The following is a 6,623-nucleotide window of genomic DNA, read 5'->3' as shown; positions in this document are numbered from 1 at the left end:
AGCACCAGCCCCGACGGCTGCTTATTCAGGCCAGGTGCAGTCCATTTCCCTGGGGGTGGGGGGGCGTCCTTTTAAGGACCCTCGGCCAGACCCATCCGCCAGAGATGCCTACGTCACTCAAGGAAGTTAAACACTTCGGGACCAGCACTCAGTGGCCCCGGTTTCCCGAGGGTAGAAAACCCCCGATTCTCAGATTCTCTTCCCACCGAACAGTGATGTAAATCTCACCTGCTGGCAAGAGGGGGAGCCTGCTGGGGGGCATTCGTAAATGAATACTCAACGTTTTCAAGTAAAGGTTTATTTTAGTGTCTTCTGCCGGCCTGGGCACTGCACCCCCAGTTCACAACACCAGTGACCCCTCCCCATCAAGACTGGGGCCTTTTTCTAAGCCATTACTAAAAAGGAAGCTGGGAGCCCAGCCGAGTGGCTGACTGGCTGAGCATCACCCTATGGACCAGGTCAGGATTGGATTCCCGGTCAGGGCGATTCCCGGGTTGTGGGCTCGATCCCCAGTAGGAAGCGTGTAGGAGGCAGCCGGTCGATGATTCTCTCTCATCACAGATGCTTCTATCTCTCTCTCTCCTATCCCTTCCTCTCTAAAATGAATAAAAATGTATTTTAATAAAAGGAAGCGGGGAGAGAGAAGACGCTCTCCAGCAACTGTGCTTTCATCCCACTTTGAAACCTGCTGCCCCCAAGGCAGACAGACGTCACCTGCAGGCCGCACAGCAGGTGAGCAGCGGTCACGTGACTCGGACTCGGGTGGCTCTCCAGAATCGGGGGCCCCGCGCAGCACCGCGTGGACAGCTGGGAAGCCGGGTCCTCCAAGGGGTGGCGGAGGCCACGCCGGCTTCCTCCTCCTCTAGACGAGCTGCGCACAGAACAAGCCCCGGAAGAGAAATCTGATCCTGACACCGTGGAGACAGCAATTCCAGGCTTTTCAGAGTCTAACTGAGGTTGTGCCTGCTGCACCCTAAGCCACCCTCCTTGCGTGAATCTAAGCCTGAGCTGAAGCGGCGCTCCATTCCGGGCCAGACGGGAAGGAAAAAAGGACACCGGACAACCGGCCTTCACTGAGCGAACACACTGTGAACTAACTAACCGGCCTTCACTGTGAGTGAACCTCCAAGACACACCGAGGAGGGCACGATGCAGGTCGGCCCGTAAGAGCAGAGGAGCCGGACTTCCCAGGAGCACTCATGTGCCAATCAACAGTGTGACGCAGCCGCCTGCTCCCTCCCCCCTCCGCCCTCTCCCCTCCCCCCTCATACACAGAGACCCTCCAACTTCCTCTCGCCTGCGGACCTGCCCTGCTTGTGTGAGAACGACATTATTTTTTCACAGAATCACACTCTTCCCGCACAGGTTTTCCCGCAGGCCTGCCCCGGCTGCTAGGCTCTGCGGACACTGCACACCCCGCAGATGTGGACGGACGAGGACCCGGGACCCATACGCATGCCACTGCCGTCTGCCAAGTCCTTGTGTTGGAGAGCCGCCCCACAAACCCGGAGACCTTCTGGAGTTGGGGTCCTGAACCTGCAGGGCTAGGATACCGCTACATCACACACATGCAAGCCATCCGCCCGGCAGCAGCTCAGGAGGCGACTTGTTATCTTAAAAAGCTACGTGGCTTCCAAACTTCACGGGCCCCACAGCCCTGCTGGCCCGGCCCTCCCGGTCTGCCCTGCCGCCTGCACCTCGGTCACTGCCTCGGAGAGCCTAGAGCCCCGCCCTAACCAGGGAGGCTGGATGGGGGGAGGGGTTCTACCTCACCATCCAGCTGCTTGTCAATCACAGGCACACTTCTTGCTCCACTTCATCCAAAAGCTTCCCCTACGGGAATGCCCTGACCCCACGCAGTGTGTCCAGCCTGCACCCCCTCGGAGCCAGGCACTCCGGCAGCCGCTCTGCGGCCGGCTGAAGTGAGTTCTCGCCGCCTCGGAATTCCTCCAATGCACGCGCGTTGCGTGTGTCCGTCCCTGAGCAGTTACTGACTTGGCTTCCAGGTTCCGTGTGAGTGTGAGGAGAGGTGGGTCTCGTTCTCTCCATGAGTCCCTAGAAGTCAGAGGCAGTCCTTTCTGTCTTCAGCCCCCTCAATGCCCAGGCTGCGAAGGTAACGTCCACATCTACCGAATGGAGGTTTGGACGAGTAACGAGTGTATAGGCCGTGGCCCTGCTCTCTGGGAAGACGGGTCTAGCAGACACACCTCGCGTGCTGTGGTGGCCACAAAACCGTAATAACGGTCAAGTCACACGAGTCTGCACCCCGACTGTCTCACTAATCAGGCGCACGATTTATTCTAACCGCTCCCCACCTCCGTTTCTGTAGCCCCCGAATGAGAAACCCCGTTTCGCAGGGTGATAGCAGGGATGGATGAGACAATGCACTTCCACACGCTTTAAAAAGTCTAGTTCCCTAACCACGTAAGTAGGAGGCAAGGAGACAGCAGAGCAGAAGGCCAACCTGTAGGTCGCTCCGCACGAGGACAGGGCCTGCAGGAGAGCATCCGAGACGGCGCTCAGGGGGCAGTGCCCGCGGGTCCTCAGCCCAGTCCCGCCGCTGCCTCGAACAGGCCCCCTGCCCTCTGTCTCGCTCTCCTCGCTCCGTAAACGGGATCTTAATCTTAATGCCGCAGGCACCGCGTGCCTCACGGTAAGCACGCCATACGTGTCGGCTGCCATCACCACTGTTACCGGCGTTACCATTTGATTGTTGGCATTGTCATCTTCCACACCCCTGACAGAGCAGGCACTCCAGAAATGTTTCTAGAATAATCGGACATGAGAAAGTTTCCGAGTTCCCTCCTCGTCCCCACGCGGACAGTGCTGTTGTCCAGAACAAAGTGGCCAGTATGTGTGGTCACCTCGTCCCTACCAACTCTCGTGCTGGGACAGCCGGGCTGCCCGGACACAGGAGTCCACGCCCAACACCCACCACACAAGACAGACCTCAGGACCAGCAGCGTCGGTGGCACAATGACAGAATCTTCCTGTCGTGTAATGTTTTATTTAGCTGAAAGGGGGAGGTTCCCAGCTTAACACTGCTTTCCTGCTGAAATGCCGCAGATACTCAAGACAGATTTTTAAAGCAAATGTCCGCGTAACGGAGGCGCCAGCTGGGCTGAGCTCACGCGTCTGTGTCAAAGCGACGTCTCACCCTGAGCGCAGCCCTCGAGCACCCAGTGCCGGCCGGGCTGGGCCCAGAGCAGGAGGTGGAGGGACGCTGCCTGCCTTCCTATGCGGGCCCAGCCTCTCTCCCAGCAGCACCTGGGCCCTCCTGGGCGGCCCAGCCAAGTCACAGGCCTGCTCTGCTCTGCTGGGGAGTGCAGGGCGGCTCGCACACTCACTGGCCCGGAATCCGGGGCCAACGGACTCCGAGAAGGGCTTCCAGCGCCGGAGCAGAGGGCAGGGATGGCACGAAGTGCTCCGCCCCTTCCTCAAACTCGGAGCCGGCCGTTTAGCACAGGAGCGGCACTCAGAGGGCGGAGGTCAAATCTTAGAAACCGCAAGCCGGGGTCACTGGTGCTCACCACGACTCAGGACCTCACAGTTGTTTTGTGTGTGTGTTTTTAAATATTTTTAAATCCTCACCTGAAGACAAGCTTTTACTGATTTTAGAGAGAGAAGCAGGAAGAGAGAAACATCACCCCCGTATGCGCCCCAATTGGGGATCGAACCTGCAACCTTTGGGAGTACGGGGCGATGGTCAGCCCCCTGAGCCCCGGCCAGGGCAGGGCCTCCCAGTGTTTTAGAGCGAGAGCCGAGCTTGCAGGAGCTCAGCTCCTCCGTTCCCTCTGCAAAGCCCCTGGGAAAGACCCACCAAGGGCGCTCTGGCCTAGGGAGGAGGGCGGCTCCCCGATGCCCTCAGGGTTTGACCTAGAGGAGCGGTCCTGCAGAGCCAGATGCAGCGAGAGCCAGGCTGGGCCTCCGTGGGTGTGACAACCAAGCTCCCATTCAGAGAGGTGACCACCCACCCACCTTGGGCTGTTTGGGCTTCAAGGAAGGCGGGACGCACCCCTGCAGGGAGCTCCCCACGCAGCAAGCCCTGGTGGCTCACACCCCAGCATTCAGCCAGGAAGAGGTGCCCGCACAGCCCACAGGGCAGTGGGCGCGTGGGGGGAGGGGGGGCGCTCTCCTCTGGACACCAGGCGAGCTAGAGAGAAGCCCTGATGGCCCGAGACTGCCCACTGCCCATCGGTGAGGTGCCCGGGGAGCAGGGTGAGGGGCCCCCTCCAGGGAGGGAGAGCGCCCCGCGCCTCCAGCCGGGGACACAGGACTCCTGAAAGCGAGCGATCTTCCCCGTCCCCTCAGTGGCACCAGCCGTGCCCCTCAGCGTCAGAGACTTCTGAGCTGCGGGGGGTCCTCTCCACAGCCCCCACCTCCACAGGCCCCGGGGAGGCTGGCAGGCGCTGGCTGAGCCCGAGGGGACCAACTTTGTGGAGTGTGTGCCCCATCCTGACCCCCGAGACCAGCCAGGGGAGCGGCCGGGGAGGGTGTCTGGGTGCTGAGAGGAGGACCCAGGTGCAGAGGCGGGCCTCCCTCACTCACCAGGAGAGCTTGAACCCTTTCATTGGCCCCGTCACGCCAGCCCGCCGGCCCTGGCCGCAGCATCCCTGGTGCAGGGCCGGGGGTCCCAGCACATGTCTGAACAGACGACGAAGAACAGCATCCCAGGTACCGTGGCTGAGCGCAGAAAGGAGGACCAGAGTGAGCGCGGCAGCCAGAGAACTGCTGCCGCTTCCCTTCCTCGGCTTCCCGGCTTCCCGGAGCGGCTCCGCGGCCAAGGGCAGGGCGGCTGCTGAAATCCAGCGGGGCTGCGGCTGCCCGTCCTCCGAGCTGCCGCCCCACTGCCGCCTCCGAGGAGGATGGGGCGGCTGGCAGGGCTGCGATCTGCGGGGCGTTGCTGTCCACAGGCGGCTGGCCGGCCCACCCAGCGCCCTCACCTCACGCCAGCTCACCCGGCGGGCAGAGCCTGAGGCGAGCCCTGGGCGCGAGCAGAAGCCTGGGCGAAGCGGCACCTCTCTCCCCCCTGCGGCTCCCGCAGCTCCATGTAATCTCCTAATCAATGCAGCGCCCAGGCGGCACTGCCAGCCACTTCCGCCCCCTTAAAGACACAGCACACGCTTTGTCCCAGGACGGACCCAGCGTCCGGGAGAGGGTGGGCGGGCAATGCGGGGCCTGGGAGGAAGGAGAGGGGCAGCACCCTCTGAAGAGGGGCACTTCCATGGGCATCACGGAGGGCAGGAGGGGGCCTCGGCCCAGGCCCTCAGCAAACCTGGGGAACCCAGGCTGAGCCCACCAGAAGGCTGGTGGTGTGTGTGTGGGGGTCAGAGGCAGGGAGCAGCACAGACCACCTTAAGCAGAACCCGCACCCTTTCCCAGCAAGGCGGGGCCAGCGCCACTGCGGCTGAGCTGTTCACAGCTCTCCAAGCAGCTCTCCTCCCACCCACCCCTCCCCACCAGACATCACCTTCCCACTTCTGAGGTGTGTGGTGAGGCAGCAACTCCTGGAGGCCGAGCAGTGCCCCCCCCCCCCAGTCACCTGAGGCCAGGGGTCCTTTTAAGGTGGCCGCCCAGCCTGGGGGAGGGTTTAAACAGCTCATCACCCTGCCGGGCTCCAGAAGACCCAGGCCAGGCAGCATCAGTGAGGAGTGAGGGGTGAGGCGGGACTGGATCTGCAAAGTCAACTCAAACCTACAGCGTGGGAAAGGGAAAGGATCCCCGAACGTCCCCCAGGCTGGGCCAGGGCGGGGTTCCAGCCCCACGGCTCCACTGATTGCTTTTGTCTCCCTGCCTAGATGACTGCCTATCTGGGGCAGTAATGCGGACGGGTGAGGAGGAACAAAGAGGAGATTAGTGATGAAATAGCGACCTTCAACTGAACCACACGAGCCTTTACCCTGCAACTCGCCCCAAAGCAGCTCACAGACGGCACATGCTGTGTGCACGGCACCTACACGGACCCTTGACAGGAATACTCGTAAGAAAACCTGGAGCAAATCCCAGCCGGTAGCACTCACTGCACCGGCCCCTCCTCGTTATTACCTGCCTCCCCTCTCAGACGGCAGCACTGCGGGTCTCGTCTCGCTCTGCTCCGTCTCCCTGCTTGCATACGGCAGGGGTACTCTAGCAAGCGCTAATTGAAGTGACCTTATTCAAACCTAATTAAAACCCTGCAGTCTCTCCCCAGTGTTCAGATGGTCCAGCAGAAATGCTCTTTAAGGTACCCTGAGCTTTCAGAGGTGCAGCCCAAAGCAGCCCTGGGCGGTGGTGTTTCCCTCCATCCAGAGCCCCCGTGTCAGAACACAGTGAAATACTTTGAAGACTTCTCGTACATCTGCGGTTATGTGTTTGACACTCTGCGCCTGTATCCAGGCCCTACTTTCAGCCCAGGTATAGTAAAGATGCAACAGATACCAGAAGTGCATGGAGTTCTCCTTTATGACCTAGACTAGAGGCCCGGTGCATGAAATTCGTGCATGGGGGGGGTGTCCCTCAGCCCAGCCTGCACCCTCTCCAATCTGGGACCCCTCCAGGGATGTCTGACTGCCCATTTAGGCCTGATCCCAATGGGAGGGGAGCAGTTAGGCATCATTCAGGCTGGCAGGGGAGTGGTTAGGGGG

The 6,623-nt window shown here is 61.1% G+C and overlaps 1 long non-coding RNA gene across 1 annotated transcript; it reads left to right on the top strand.

The window, feature by feature from the left end:
* Positions 1-1,930: 1,930 nt before the first annotated feature.
* LOC129148121 (uncharacterized) lies at positions 1,931-6,183 on the top strand. Its single transcript, XR_008555299.1, has 2 exons — positions 1,931-2,029; positions 5,799-6,183. It is a non-coding gene; the product is annotated as an uncharacterized LOC129148121 (long non-coding RNA).
* The last annotated feature ends 440 nt before the right edge of the window (positions 6,184-6,623 follow it).

This window comes from Eptesicus fuscus, chromosome 23 (assembly GCF_027574615.1).
Source record: "Eptesicus fuscus isolate TK198812 chromosome 23, DD_ASM_mEF_20220401, whole genome shotgun sequence".
Classification (NCBI taxonomy): domain Eukaryota; kingdom Metazoa; phylum Chordata; class Mammalia; order Chiroptera; family Vespertilionidae; genus Eptesicus; species Eptesicus fuscus.
The sequence above is the reverse complement of the archived record's forward strand: the minus strand, read 5'-3'. Positions and strand labels throughout refer to the sequence as shown.